Source organism: Ahaetulla prasina, chromosome 1, assembly GCF_028640845.1.
Source record: "Ahaetulla prasina isolate Xishuangbanna chromosome 1, ASM2864084v1, whole genome shotgun sequence".
Taxonomy (NCBI): domain Eukaryota; kingdom Metazoa; phylum Chordata; class Lepidosauria; order Squamata; family Colubridae; genus Ahaetulla; species Ahaetulla prasina.
The window spans coordinates 234,196,248-234,212,045 of NC_080539.1; the positions used below are offsets into that span (position 1 = coordinate 234,196,248).

Below are 15,798 nucleotides of genomic sequence, written 5' to 3' on the forward strand. Positions count from 1 at the left end.
AATAAATAAATAAAATAAAACATTTCTTCCAAATCTATGTGTAGGAAAATTCAACCTTAATTTCTAGGGGAAAAAAGAGTAAATTAGGAACACATAAAGAATGCCATGTATATCTTATATTCAGATAAAGGCAGGAGTTCTGTAGATATGACTGCATGCTTTCCACCAAGAGCCATGGTGCTTAGAATGCAGTATTGCAGGCTGACTCTGCCCACTGCCTGGAGTTCGATCTTCATGGGGTTGACTCAGCCATCCATTCTTCTAAGGTCAGTAAAACGAGGACCCAGATTGTTGGGGGCAATATGCTGACACTGTAAACCACCTAGAGAGGGCTGTAAAGCATTAGGGAGTGGTATATAAGTCTAAGTACTATTGCCATTGTTATTGCTATTCACTTTTCTGCTGCTCATACAAAGATTCTCGCTTATTCTTCCTGCCCAGCGTTTTTCCCTGATAAAATCCTCTCATTTAATTCCTTCATTGTCTCATTGGTCACCACCCTCTCACACATGGTTCCACTTTATTATTATATCCTGGAAAAGCTAGGTAGTCTTTGTGAGGTTCCATAGGACTTCAATTTGCAGTCATCTGAAATACATTTGCTTTTCAACACTGTGCTAATCAAAGGCAACAGATTTGGAAGACCCTCCATGTTTCAGTTTGGATTGCCAGCATCAATGCAATTCAGGAGGGGTGGGGGAAATGTCTCCTGACTTAAAGAATCATTGTCAACCAGATTGCTACTAAGCAGAGGCCAAATCTGGATCAGATCAAGACACCTAAAATGCATAAGAAAGTGAAGACAGGATAAGCAATGTCAGGAAGAGGCTTGCTGAGAATCGAAAGCAGAATCTGCATTGAACATCATACAAAAAGAAGCATTCCTGGACTAAATTGGTATCTTCTGTGCCCTGCTTCATCAGAAGCAAATAACTGACATATTTAAAGAAGTGCTAGTTCTGTAATGTCACAGATATATTTTTGCCAATTCTTTTCTGCAAAGGATATCCTCGGCAGTATACAATTCTCTCTCCGCAATGACTTTGTTTGTTAACATAATGGCACTTAAAACTTTTTGGACTCTTTAGGATTAAAATATCATCGTTATCCACTTGGAATTTAACCCAGTGTTATTGTCATTTAAAAATAAACATGAACAATAGCCACAATCATCCTATTTATTGGAATTTTCTTCGATGTCGATATTGTTCTATGAATCTCATTTGCAATTTTCATTTTTCATAGCATGAGAAATGTTTCTTCTGTATTTAGATTTTGGTTTACTAGTATAGGTAGTCCTTGACTTACAGCAGTCATTCAGCGACCGGTCAAAGTTACAACGGTACTGAAAAAAGTGACTTGCAACCGTTTTTCACACTTACGACTGTTGCGGCATGCCCATGTGATCAAAATTCAGATGCTTTGCAAATGACTCATATTTATGAAGGTTGCAGCATCTCAGGGACATGTGACCTTCTACCAAGCAAAGTCAATGGGGAAGCCAGATTCGCTTCTCCCTCAACACTGTCAAACTATTTACTAAATCTGCACTACTGTTTAATCTTCTCATCGTTCCCATCACCCATCTCCTTCCACTTATGACTGTATGACTGTAACTTTGTTGCTGGTAATCCTTATGATTTATATTGATATTGATTGTTTCCTGATTGCTTATTTGTACCCTATGACTATCATTAAGTGTTGTAAGTGTTGTACCTTGATGAAGGTATCTTTTCTTTTATGTACACTGAGAGCATATGCACCAAGACAAATTCCTTGTGTGTCCAATCACACTTGGCCGATAAAAATTCTATTCTATTCTATTACTAACTTATCAACTGCAGTGATTAACTTAACAAACGTGGCAAGAAAGATCGTAAAATGGGGCAAAATTCACTTAACAAAATAAATTTTGGGCTTAATTGTGGTCATAAATTGAGGATTATCTGTACCTGTGAATGTTTCTTTTAGGCCTTACAGATAAATATGACTGTATTTTGAGTAGTTAGATTTTCTGAAGCTCCCCAGAAATCGCTGGAAAATGTAACTCAGTTGCAAAATGGAGAATAACATATTTAAAATCTTGCAACTTTATTAGAAAGGATCAAAGGTAAGAGGCTAGGGGACACCTTTGCCTGAAATATAAGGGGACCATTAGAAAGGAAGCCTCATTTAGGTAGGCAAAATACCTACAATTATTATTACATTGTAGTATAACTAAAAAGCCATTTTTCTGGTCAAGTAGTGTGCTTGCCCAGTTTCCACCAATTTCAATGCAGTAGAATACAAAACAGTATCCACAATATTTTTTTTGGAGGGAGAGGCTTTCAAATGATAAGATCTTGTATGTGTATGCATGTTTGCCCATGTATATTTGTGTGTATGTGTGTATATAACTATATATTTGTGTATGTACGCCTGTGTGTCTATTGGTGCCACTTGATAACTTTAGCAACAAAGAGACTGAGCATTTGTTCAAGCTGTATGTTTGCAGTTTTGAAATGGGCACTCAGCAAAGTTATGAAAATATTAAAAAAGTAAACATATTGTAAATTAATGCAAATTTTATTGGCATTAACAGATATGCAAATTAGCTGCCAATCTTGAGCAGTTGGTCACCTTCCAATGTGATCCTAAGTGCCAAAAACGATGATCACAGATTTGAGCCATATTTGCACAGTATCAGGTCAATACTTGAAATTGGACAGTATGTCTGGTTTTCAAGGGTAATGAGATGTGTGTGGATGAGTGTGAGATAGAAGAGGAAGTGAGAGTTTGAGATAGAAACACTTGACTTTTTGCTCTCTGAAGAGTTCACTTTTCTCATGCTTTGTGGAAGAGATTAGAATAAAACTCAGCATTCATTGAAGTGTGAAATCTGTATATAAAATGCCTTCATGCGCAGAAGACTTGAATCCAAGGCTCTCTTTAACTGTTACAGTTACAAGCTGAACCACAGCAATATACTACTTGTTTCCTAACTGGGTCCGTTTCATGCTTGCCAGATTTCAGGGCTGAACGGTGAGTCCTATTTTGTTTTGTACTGCTTATATGCACAAATTATAAATGGTGTATGGCTGACCTTTTGCCATTTTGTTTCCTTTATTCCAATAAAAGTATGGAAATCTGTTGCAGAAAGCAAACTATTCTAAACTGATCTCACAAATCAGCCATTTGTAAAGTGAAGTACAATCTGATTGAGTTGCAAAGTGTAAGGCTACAGATTTAGGTTATAAAACTCCAGAGAGCCAACTGGATGGCAGCAAAAGGTGTTTCCTATATTTGGATTTTTGCAAACTTAGCATAGGGGCCATGGTTCTATTGCAATGTCATAATACTACATACAAACCTTAAGTACGTATGAGTGAGAGAGAAACCCGCTCAAAAATAATCAAAAGTGAGCTTTCAGCAGGAAGGCCTTGTAAGAAGACCTTGCAAGAAAGAGATATTGGCAAATGAAATGTCTTACTGGAACAGAACATTGAAGAAAAACAACAGTCTTTGTCCCCCATGTTGAAACTCTAAATTAATACATTTTAGTTCCTTTTGGAAGCCAAAAATATCTAATTTAATACTTGTCTCAAACTGCTGTTTTGCAAAACAACTTAAAAGACTTTTAGGAAATGGATTATTATTCTATATACTTCTAGGCAAATAAATGAATACAAATGTAATTAATCCAATAATTAATTACACAAGTAGCAGTCAGCTATCTTGAAATATGTTTGAAATATCCTATAATATGTGACACTTTAATGATGTGATAAACACACACAGACACACACAGACACACACAAATACATGTATCCCAAATTATCCTTTTGGATATTTGGCATTTTGAACAGAAAGGTGGCAAGTCAGATCAGATAGAAAGCTAGGCAAATAGATAAATATATACATCTAAGGTATTATGTGATTGTATCACTGTTTCCTGTACAGCATGGGGCAAGCAGGAAAGAATATAGAACAAAGAATTATTCTCCTTGGTGTTTTGTTTTTTAAAATAGCTGGTTTTACGGTGACACTTTCATTCACCATATTAGAAATACTGAAAATGTTCACCTGCTGATCTTTCCAATAGTTTAAGTATTATTTGAATTCATCCTCCCCCCTCCAAAAATAAAATAAAAAATCCTTGTTATCCTTGGCAAAGGTTCTCACAAACAAATTTCCATGGAAGATTCATAGGAATCCCACAGGTAGAGCAAACAGTTAAAGAACAGAAGGATAAAAGGATGTATCAATACCCTCTTCAGCATCCTGTTTACTCCTACAATAGTTAAAATCTCCGTAGATATTTGATTGTGTATAACTTCACAATAAAATCAACTTGCCTTCCTACGGGGCATCCCATGGCTATTTTGCCACAGTACATGAAGCAGACATATAAAGATACATGAACCAGAATTTAATCCTGCCCTATATTTCAGCAGTCCCCACCAACTGCTGGTATCAGGAAGACTCTGAGCCTGTAAGATATTATCAACATTTTGCGATGTTTTGCTAAATCTTTTGAACAAATTGTACAACATCACACAGTTTTCACCGTTTGTCATTAGGAGTTTATTCATTGATTCTGGTGAGACACGGAAGCACACTCTACTAACATTTTTTACCTTCAGCCTGCAGGAAGCAATGGGCTGGCCTGATGGCCTAGCACCCAACTTTGCCCTATACAACAACCCTTACGAATCAATTTAAAGCAGACAGTTATTTTGTTCTCTTCTGTATGAGGCATAGCAGCTGCTGTATTTCAATCAGATGAGAAACCAACGCACTAGTGGTATTCCAACATCTAGAGAACAAGTAATTGACCTCTTTTATAGAGTACTTGGACTGGGATTTGCCTGTGGCAAAAACTCAAGTGACACAGGCAGTGGCCAGCAAGAGAAACAAATTTATTCTCATGGTCCAGCATTATGATGAAGCAAGGATAGCTACTGGTACTCTGCCCATTCTCAGCATGGCAAGCATTTTCTCCAAGGATTCTTCTCCTGTAGACTCAATGATTGTGCTCATCTCCTGTCCCCAAAACAGTACAACAGCACCAAATCTGTAAATTAGCTGCTTTCCATCAGAATGTCCTATACAAAGTGATCTAGTCCGGTGAGATTTTTTCTTTTTTTAGGAAAAGAAATAAAAGCCAAAAAGAACACACCAAAAGTCTACATGCCATAATCAATGCTTTCATAAAAAGCTCTTGTAAAATATTCATGAAGCAGTCTGGTGTTGAACAGGGGAAATCTGTTCAACATCTCACAATAATATACATCTTAATTGGCTACACTAATATCCATATAGGTTCCCAAAAGAAAGGTGGGGGGGGGGGTTTGCAGAGAGAAAGAAGAAATAAATGTCAAATATCAAAGAGGATTCCCCTAGCTTCTTCAGGTATATTACATTCTAGTTATCATGCTACACAGTAAAAGCACTGCAGACTTAACAGGATAATAGAAAAACAGAGTTGGAAAGGACCTTGGAGATCTTCTAGTCCAACCCCTGCTAAAGCAGGAGACACTATACCATTCCAGACAAATGACTGTCCAATCTTTTCTTAAAAGCCTCCAGTGATGGAGTACACACAACTTTTGAAGGCAAGCCATTCCACCGGTTAATTGTTCTCCCTGTCAGTAAGTTTCTCCTTACTTCTAGGTTGGTTCTTTCCTTGATTAGTTTCCATCCATTGTTTCTTGTCTTCCCTTCTGGTGCTTCGGAGAATAGGTTGACCACCCACTTCTTTGTGGCAACCTCTCAAATATTGGAACACAGATATGTCAGCCCTAGTTTTTCTTTTCACTAGATTAGGCATACCTAATTCCTGCAAGTGTTATTCATATGTTTCAGTTGCTCTTTTTTGCACTTTTTCCAGAATGTCAACATCTGTTTATAAAATGGTGACCAAAACTGGATAAAGTATTCTAAGTGTGGTCTTAGTAAGGCTTTATAAAGCAGTACTAATATTTCACGTGATCTTGATTCTAGCCCTCTGTTAATGCAACCTAGAATTGCTTAGGCTTTTTTGGCGGCTGCTGTACACTGCTGGCTCATATTTAAGTGATTATCTACCAGGACTCCGAGGTCCCTCTCAAAGTTACTGCTATTAAGCCAGGTTTCACCTAATCTGTACCTGTACGTTTGATTTTTCTTGCCTAAATGTAAAACCTTACATTTCTCTACACTGCAATTTGCTTTGTTAGATAGGTCCCAGTGTTCAAGGCTGTCAAGATCCTTCTGGATTTTGAGCCTATCTTCTGGGTTATTAGCTATTCCTGCCAGTTTAATGTCATCTGCAATTTCGATGAGTTGCCATTTTATTCCCTCATCTAAATCGTTTATGAAGATGTTGAAGATATACTGGGTCTAAAATGGTACCTTGGAGTATCCCACTGCTTACTTCCCTCCATATAGATAGTTCCATTAAGGATTGTATGTTGACTGCAGTTTATCAGTTTGTTACAAATCCATCTGGTGGTGATGCTGTCTATTACATATTTTTTAAATCTTACCAAGAAGTATGTTGTGGTCTACTTTGTCAAATACCCTACTGAAATCCAATTATATGATATTCACTTCATTTCGCTGGTCCACTAACTTAGTCATTTTGTCAAAGAATGAAATAAGATTATTTTGGCATGATCTTTTTGACAAACCTGTGTTGGGTTCTGACTATAACTTTGCTTGCTTCTAGGTGATAGCAGATCTGTTGCTTGATTATCTTTTCCAGAATCTTCCCAGGTATTGATGGCAGACTGATTGGTCTGTATTTTCCTGGATCTATTTGTTTTTCTTTTTTGAAGTTGGGAACCACATTAACTATTTTCCAGTCCTCTGGTATTTCCCTGTTACTCCAGGATTTATGAAAGATATGGTTCAATGGTTCCGAGAACATGTCTGCCAGATCCTTCAGAACTCTCAAATATCTGGATGTGATCTGTCAGTCCTAATGATTTGAACTTGTCTAGAGCAGACATTATAGGGATGCAGTGGCTCAGTGGCTATGATGCTGAGTTTGTCGATTGAAAGGTCGGCAAGTCGGCAGATCAGCAGTTCGAATCCCTAGTGCTGCATAACGGCTGAGCTCCCATTACTTCTCCCAGCTTCTGCCAACCTAGCAGTTCAAAAGCACATACAAAATGCAATTAGAAAAATAGGGACCACCTTTGGTGGGAAGGTAACAGTGTTCCGTGCAACTTTGGCATTTAGTCATGCCGGCCACATGACCACGGAGACGTCTTTGGACAGCACTGGCTCTTCGACTTTGAAACAGAGATGAGCACCACCCCCTAGAGTTGGGAATGACTAGTACATATGTGCGAGGGGAACCTTTACCTTTGGAGCAGACAAGTGTTTTCTTACCATTTTCTTGTTTATTTAATCTGTATTCCTAGTCTGTCTTTTACGGTTATGTTTTTGATAGGTTGAGGTAAATTACCTTTCTGGGTGAAGACAAATGCAAAGAATGAATTCAGCAACCATTTGTTGATTAAGACTTCAGAGAGCTTCTATCTGAGCATTGTGACCCCAAGCCTCTCGGCTCACAGTTTTTGTTAATTGCCAAAGGAACAGAAGCCTCTCGGTGTGTCTGTCATATTGAGAGGTTGGGCAGTCAGAACTTCAGGATCTTCTTCTTCTTCCTCCTCCTCCTCTTCCTCCGTCTCCGCCTCCTCCCTTTTATAAAATAAACACCAAACTTACATTCACTTACCTGATTTCAAAGGAACTTTTGGTCTTTCCTGAGAGTTTCCCCATGACTTAAGCTTTTCTCCTTAACAATAGATACCAATTATATTTGGCTCCAGTGGGTTTTCTGTGAGAATCTATAAGAATGTTCTTTCCAAAATCTAGAAAAATGGACCATTAGCTTCTTGCAAAAGCTTCTGTTGTTCTGAAGCTTGGTATTGCAAGACCTACACCTGATACAAAGCTTTATTTATTTTCAGTGGCCTGTGTGTGTGTGTGTGTGTGTGTGTGTGTGTGTGTGTGTGTGTGTGTGTGTGTGTTACACAAAAGCAGTCACCTAATTAGGTGGATCTGTTATTTATTCCTTGGTTATACCAAAATATTTTCATATAGCATCCAAAGCTAGGGGTGGACAGGTACATGGCTGTATCATGAATAACTGCAGGTGCGTGTTTCAATTTACAGGCAAACAATTCTCTTTAGGTGTCTCTAACTGGGCACAATATTTGCCTGCTACCTTTAGAAAAGGATATATCCAAAGCTCAAGGTATGTCAGCATTTCCATTACAGATTAAAAAAAAATTCAATTACAGATTCAGAATTTATTATGTACATATGGAAATAGTACTTATAAAAGAGAGAAGGGTTTGTGTCTGGGGCTGTCAATACTGTGAAGGATTGGGTGATTATAAAGCAAATTAACAATACTTTTAAATGTGCATTCACTTATCTTTCCAATTAAATCCTTATTAAACAACTGCACAGACAGTAATGGTACTCCTGCAAAGCATGGATCGAGACAGTTTTATTGTAATTTTTACTTTGTAACAATTTATCAAGCAGTTATTTCTTTACTATTAAATTGTTTCGTTAATAAATATTCTCAGTTCACCAAAGTATTTGTAATTCTCATATTGTTTTATTTTGCTATGGCTACAGTTTGTATTTGAATGTTATATTAGATGCTGGACCCTCCTGGAATAATTTTATTTTATCACTAATTACTGTGGAAAATAAAATCAGCTACTATTAATACCAGGTGGCCTATTGCTTTATAAAGATCTGCCATTCTCTTTTAAAATCTCCCAGCTCTAATAATAATATTTTTGTTTTTAAGGAAGGCATCATGTTCTTTGTAGATAATAAACAGTCTTTTTTTTAAAAAAAACCCAGTCTTTTTCTTGATGAATGTATATAAATACCCCAAATGTGACAATTGATTTATAAACAGCATATATATTTTACAGTTTTAAAGCAAGGGAGGACATTCAAAGGTCAGGTTTCTTCAGTCATGCTAAATATTTTGTAACAAAGAATTTGATATGCAGGCAATTAATATTTCATTAATTTTACATGTTAACCAACACTTAATAATAAACACTGTTTTTAAATAGTTCTACGATTTGTGAAAACATGACACATATGAACTCAGATTTCAAATACTTCCTATTTCTTTGGTGCCTTCTGCCCATCCACTCCCTCATCCCCATGGCACCATGCTTCATCTTGGAAAATTTAACACTAAAGACAATTACTTGGGTTTTCATAGATACCGTATATACTCGAGTATAAGCCGAGTTTTTCAGCACGTTTTTTGTGCTGAAAAGCGCCCCCTTGGCTTATACTCGAGTCTACCCTTGCAGCTGGGCCGGCAGGACGAGCCCAAATGCTGCCGGCATGCTTTGCCAGCTCGGCCGGCTCGTTTTGGGGTGGCGGCTGGCCTCCGGCGTTTTCTTCCGCCGCTTTTTGATGGCGGCGGCGGCGGTGGTCGGCGGAGGGGGCGGGGGGCGGAGGGGGCGTTTGACATTTTCGCCCCCCTCTCACTCGTCCTCCTCTCGCCCTCGGAGGGGCGGAGGCGTTGTCACCTCGCCTCCTCTCCAGCCAAAATTGAGTGCGGCGGCAGTGGGGTGGGTGGGTGGGGGGAGGCCGCCGTGAAGTGCCGGCAGGACGAGCCCAAATGCTGCCGGCATGCTTTGCCAGCTCGGCCGGCTCGTTTTGGGGCGGCGGCTGGCCTCCGGCGTTTTCTTCCGCCGCTTTTTGATGGCGGTGGCGGCGGTGGTAGGCGGAGGGGGCGGGGGGCGGAGGGGGCGTTCGACATTTTCGCCCCCCTCTCACTCGTCCTCCTCTCGCCCTCGGAGGGGGTGGAGGGGGCGTTTGTCACCCTCGCCCTCCTCTTACTCGTCCTCCTCTCGCCCTTGGAATTTGAAAGAAACGTGGAAAACTCCAACTACAGTATAAAAAAAAAACATTTGCACTCAGTACTTTTTATTTTATTTTATTTTTTGCCAAGTTTTCCCCAGGGTTTTTTTTTCCCCCTATGGAAATTGGGGAGGTGGGGAGAAAGAGGTGAAAAAGAAAAAGCCTCTTGGAAAGCGGAGAAATACGGCAAGAACAAACGATTTCTCCCCCCGCCCCTCCCGGCGCCGTCCTTCTCTCCCGCCAGTCACACGGTTCAGTTTTTTTTCAGGCTAACTATACTTTGCGTTTCACTCCCCCGAGTGAGGAAGAAGAAGGGAGGCAAAAGAAACCGACCCTCGCGCAGATCAGCAAATTAGCTTTCCTTCTCCAAACCAATTGAGGCGGGGGCGGCGCTGCCGAGAAGCCGCTGCTTACAGAGGCGAAAAAGCCAGGAGACCTTGGCATGGGTGGGCGGCTGGTGTAAGGAAGGAAAAGAAAGAAAGGGGAGTGAAAATAAGAGCAGTCCGAGCTCTGAACTGGGGAACGAGAAGGAAAAGAAAGAGGGAGAGAGAGTAAGGACTGCCACTGGGGTCAGGAGCAGAGCACCAGGAAACAGGGCGCCAACGCGCATACTACACACACACAAACACAGAGCCAGCTCCTCCCTGCCGCTGTTGAATCTTACTTCACCGCACTGAGTCCTTCGGAGAAGGCGGTATAATAATAATAATAATAATAATAATAATAATAATAATAATAATAATAATAATAATAATAATAATAATAATAATGATGATGATGATGATGATGATGATGATAATGATAATGATAATAATGATAATGATAATAATAATAATAATAATAATGATGATGATGATGATGATAATAATGATAATGATAATAATAATAATAATAATAATAATGATGATGATAATAATAATAATAATAATAATAATGATGATGATGATGATAATGATAATAATGATAATGATAATAATAATAATAATAATAATGATGATGATGATAATGATAATAATGATAATGATAATAATAATAATAATAATAATAATAATAATAATAATAATAATAATAATAATAATAATAATAATAATAATAATAATAATAATAATAATAATAATAATATTCAGCCGTGCTTCGCTTTGATGGCAGCCTGACGTAAAATGGGGGGCAGGGGGATACATACACGGTTAGGGAAAAATAACAAAACAACGTTTTGGGCTCAATTGCAGTCTTAAATTGAGGACTACTTGCAATTTGAACCTTATTGGACACTTCATTCCTGGAGGGTTTTTAAAGAACAGACTGGACAATCCTTTGTCTGAAACAGTATAGGATCTCTTGCTTGAGGAGTGGGGACTGGACTAGAAGATCACTGTTAGTTTGGGATATGTTCAGAGCCCACACATCTGATGACATAAAAAAATTGGCAAAGTCATCTCAAGTCACTTTGGCCGTTATTCCAGGTGGGCTTACATCTGTATTGCAGCCCCTAGATGTCAGTTTAAATAAACCTTTCAAGGACCGTGTGCGAAGGATGTGGCATGAATGGATGACATCTGGTCAAGCTCGTCTGACAAAAGTTGGAAATCTGAGAAAGCCAGACATAGAACTAATAGCACAGTGGGTTCGTGATGCATGGGAAGATATTCCAGAGGACATGGTGCAACGTGCCTTCAAGAAATGTGGCATTAGTAATGCTATGGATGGCAGTGAAGACAGTGCATTGTATGAGAGTGACAGCAGTGATGATGACGACTGTGAACTCAGTGATGATGACAACGTATATGCGGATAACATCACAGAAGCTGAAATAGCTGAAGCTCTGTTTGGACAAACAGATGATGAGGAGGAGAACTCCAGTTTTGAGGGATTTTAGCTCTCGTTAGCTTGGTTGCTGTTACTTTTAAAGATACTGTATTTTTGATACCATATTCTTTTTGGGGACCCCCTTTTGCACTTTTATTGTTTTTCGTTCAAATAAATATTCATGTTATTTTACTTGGCTCTATCTTTATTTTTTACATTGACCAGTAGCTGCCTCATTTCCCACCCTAGGCTTATACTCGAGTCAATAGTTTTTCCCAGTTTTTTGTGGTAAAATTAGGTACCTCGGCTTATATTCGGGTCGGCTTATACTCGAGTATATACGGTACCTATTATCAAGTAATCATTTATCTAATGGACTTATAAAGTACTCATTTATTTATTAGAAATCAGATTCTATTGGAAACCTTTATGGTATAGAAATCTTTCTCTGTATCTCTAGCTTCATTTGTAAGCATTATCCCAGAGAAGGTTTGGAGACAAAGGTTTCAGATATAGAGTAAATGGAAACAAGCAAACCAGGTTTGCAATCTGGGAATCTTTTTGGAATCTGCCTTGTCCCTGAGTTTCCAAGTGGTGATGGTCACCCACATTTTGTTATCTGTGGGATAACAAAATCATTAAAATATTCAGACAGTTCTTATTTCAAATCTAAATAAACAGAACAAAATTATAATTAGGTCATTAAAGTGATTGGGGCATGTTGAGTTTTATAGACAGGATAACAGAATATAGCAAAATTGAAAGAAAGAAATTCTTACAGGTGTGACAAACGTAATTGTACATAAATACATCAGAATTTTCTGAATAGTTTGCCAAGTAGGCAGTTATAAAGTGGACCCTTGCATCCTTACAGGAGACAATATATAACAGGAAAAGAGCTACAGATTCAATGGATTCTTCTCACAAGCACATAAACCCCTTAGTTCGTAAGGGATTTGTTTATTTTTTAAAATTTATTTTTCTTGAAGAAGAGCTGTAGAGAGGATATGGAAATGTGCTAATGTGAGTGCTCTCGGGAATTTAGGAATAATTATTTAGTTTAAGCATCTTGACTACTTAGGATAGATTGATCCAATCTCTAGAATATTGCCGGAATACAGAAAAAAGCATTCATAGCATATCATCAGAATGGTCTTTCTCTAGTGTTGTAGGTTTTGTTTTATTTTTGTTTTGTTTGTAAGGATATCCAGTTAAAAATATCTTGATTTCTCATTGTCCACCATGCAAAAAATCTAGATCTTCTGGGAAGAAAATTCACAAACAAACTTTGAGCAGTGGGACAGAATACAAATCCATGTGCTTTCTTCTACTTTATGCAGATCTGTCTCCTTCTTTAATATTGCATTAGCTATGCTCCCAGGATAATGTATTTATTTATTTAATATGGCCACCATTTCAATATGTGACTTTGGGTGACTAACAATTAAATAGTGTATAAAATCAGTAAACAAAATTATAAATAACATACATAGAAGCTGAGAAACTAATGACCCTAATAAATCTTCTAGTTAGCATCATGAAGAAATGGACTCACCTACATCATCAGGGCCTCAGACTTATTGTCTCTTTTAGCCATTGTGTCCATCTAGCACAGACTGGCCTGAAGTTTAGTTCCCTATTGAGAATAAATCCAATTCTAAGAAGACATGAACAAATATTCTCACCACTAGGTTGCCAAAAAAAATAAAAAATAAAAAATGGACAGCTATCTAGAAAATATTTGAAATGAAAATGCAAATTTCATGGCCTTATGGGATAAACCATTTTAGGAAGATCTGGCACTAGCACAATCTGAGAATTCAGTGGGATAGTTAATGCTGATTTGGTGGCTATAAAAGTTATCCTATTACAACTCCTTGTGACTCACTTACTTATTTACCTACTTACCTGTTTGTTTGCTTGTTTGCTTATATATATATATATATATATATATATATATATATATATATATATATATATATATATATATATATATATATATATATATATATGTAGGACTTTGGTTGTTCGGGTTTTCTCCTGTGTAAAATTGGAAGTGTCTTGGCAACGTTTCGACTAAGTCTCATTCGTCATCTTCAGGCTTCAGCTTCGTGCTTCTGGGAGCAATGTGTGATCGCAGCTGTTTCTTCCTTTTAACTGCAGTTCACACATTTCTCCCAGAAGCACGAAGCTGAAGCCTGAGGATGACGAATGAGACTTCGTCGAAACATCGCCAAGACACTTCCAATTTTACACGGGAGAAAAACTGAACAACCAAAGACCTACATACAAACACCCGTGAAAACCTCAGAAAATATATATATATATTTGTATCCTGCCTTCAATATTTTTACAAAAATCTTAAGGTAGCAAACATATCTAGTGCACCTGTCTATCTAACATATCTAAACAAGTTCCTCCCCTGTTTTCCCCAGAACAACAACCTTGTGAGGTGGATTGGTCTGAGAGAGAGTGATTGGTCCAAATTATATCCTCAGATTGGCAGGCAAGTCCAAAAGATCTTATACTGAAATCAGAGAGGGAGAACAACACTGCATCTGCACAGTTAGGTAAATAGTAACACTTTCTGAGTCAGTGGCAGAAATTGTCATATCTTTGTTACACTCTATACAAATTCCTGAAAATTTGGGACAGCATATAGCTAACCAGAATATTATATTGAGACCTAATCACATTTCTATTAATATCTAGCTTATTGTCATTTTCTAGAATTATAGTAAAATATTCATTTCACATTTTAATGTCCTAAGTTATTTAAGCCTTGATTGACTACATTGGCTGTTATTATGGGCCTGCCCAGATAAGAAGACCTACAAGACAGAGACCCATTTAAGCAAATATCTGGTTGCCATCTACATGGGAGAATGTTGACTCCTAAATCATTTCCAAGCCCCTCCCCTGCATTTTAATCCTGAATCTTAATTCTTTTACTCTTGTTTTTAACTGTTTTTATTATATATTTATGTATAGCTTTTATATTTTTATGTCTATGTGTACAACCCCAGAGTTACTCTATGAGGGACGTAGGCAGTCTCTAAATATGATAAATGAAGAAATAAAACTGACTTGTTTTGGAGTTCTGATAGTCTCAAATTTATGCCCTCAACAAAGAATACCAATTTAATTTAGCATTGTAAAAGTTTTAAACCATGTTTTAACATTATAAAATAGTTATTTTAAGTTTTTAGTTTGTAATTATTGAATTATATTTTAATTGCATTTTAATTAAATTGTTTTGTGTTTTATTCTTTTTTATTGGTTCCTTGAAGGCAATTTTGGGGTAGGAGGGTTGGGTATTAAAAAATCTAATAACTAGCTTACCAAATAAATGGTAGCAATCAGTATATTCCCAATCCAATACAAGCTGTAGAATACATTTGTTGTCCTCAATTTTTAAAAACAACCTCATTCACTCGGTGAAATTGCATCTTAGCCTTCCTTCCCAATTGTTCTTGATTTTTCAATATAATATTGAACAGCATAAGCATGAGCTGATATGAATCCTATTTTTCCCCAATGGTCAATCACACAGTTTGTAAATAGGCTAAATATCATTGCTGATGAAACCACATAAATGAATAATTATTTCATTTCCAGTTCCTCTAATTTTTCCCATTTCACTTTTATTCTCATCTGCTACCATTCTGTGAATATTTTCTAAAATATTTGTATTTTTCAATAGTCTATGCATTTTAGGCTTGCTTTCCTCAGTGTGTGTGCATGTATGTGTGTATACAAATACTCAAATTCTGTGGGGTGTTTTGAATATTCTTACTGGTACCTCAGCTCATATGGATATTTCTATTCAAAGTCACTATTACTGACATTTTGCTTTAAAACATTTATTACACTTAAAATATTGTCACTAAGAGTTTTTTTAGGCATCTTATATATCTGGGGACACTGGTGGCTCAGTGGCTAAGACACTGAGCTTGTCGATTGAAAGGTTGGCAGTTCAGCGGTTCAAATCCCTAGTGCGCGTATCGGGGTGAGCTCCCGTTACTAGAAAAATAGGGACCACCTTTGGTGGGAAGGTAACAACGTTCCATGCGCCTTTGGTGTTTAGTCATGCCAGCCACATGACCACAGAGA

At 37.6% G+C, this 15,798-nt stretch overlaps 1 protein-coding gene and 1 long non-coding RNA gene across 6 annotated transcripts in view; one reads left to right on the plus strand and one right to left on the minus strand.

The window, feature by feature from the left end:
- Nucleotides 1-15,798, minus strand: part of ARHGAP15 (Rho GTPase activating protein 15) — a 494,107-nt gene that overhangs the window by 140,495 nt on the left and 337,814 nt on the right. The gene's annotated exons all lie outside the window — the stretch shown is intronic.
- The window catches only part of LOC131203432 (uncharacterized), a 36,334-nt gene that overhangs the window by 16,368 nt on the left and 4,168 nt on the right, over nucleotides 1-15,798 (plus strand). The window contains exon 1 of one of the 2 annotated variants that reach the window (XR_009156374.1): nucleotides 14,119-14,255. The exons of the other annotated variant lie outside the window; for it this stretch is intronic. This is a non-coding gene — a long non-coding RNA (uncharacterized LOC131203432). Of the gene's footprint in view, nucleotides 1-14,118; nucleotides 14,256-15,798 lie in introns of those variants that run through there. 2 annotated transcript variants of the gene reach the window in all.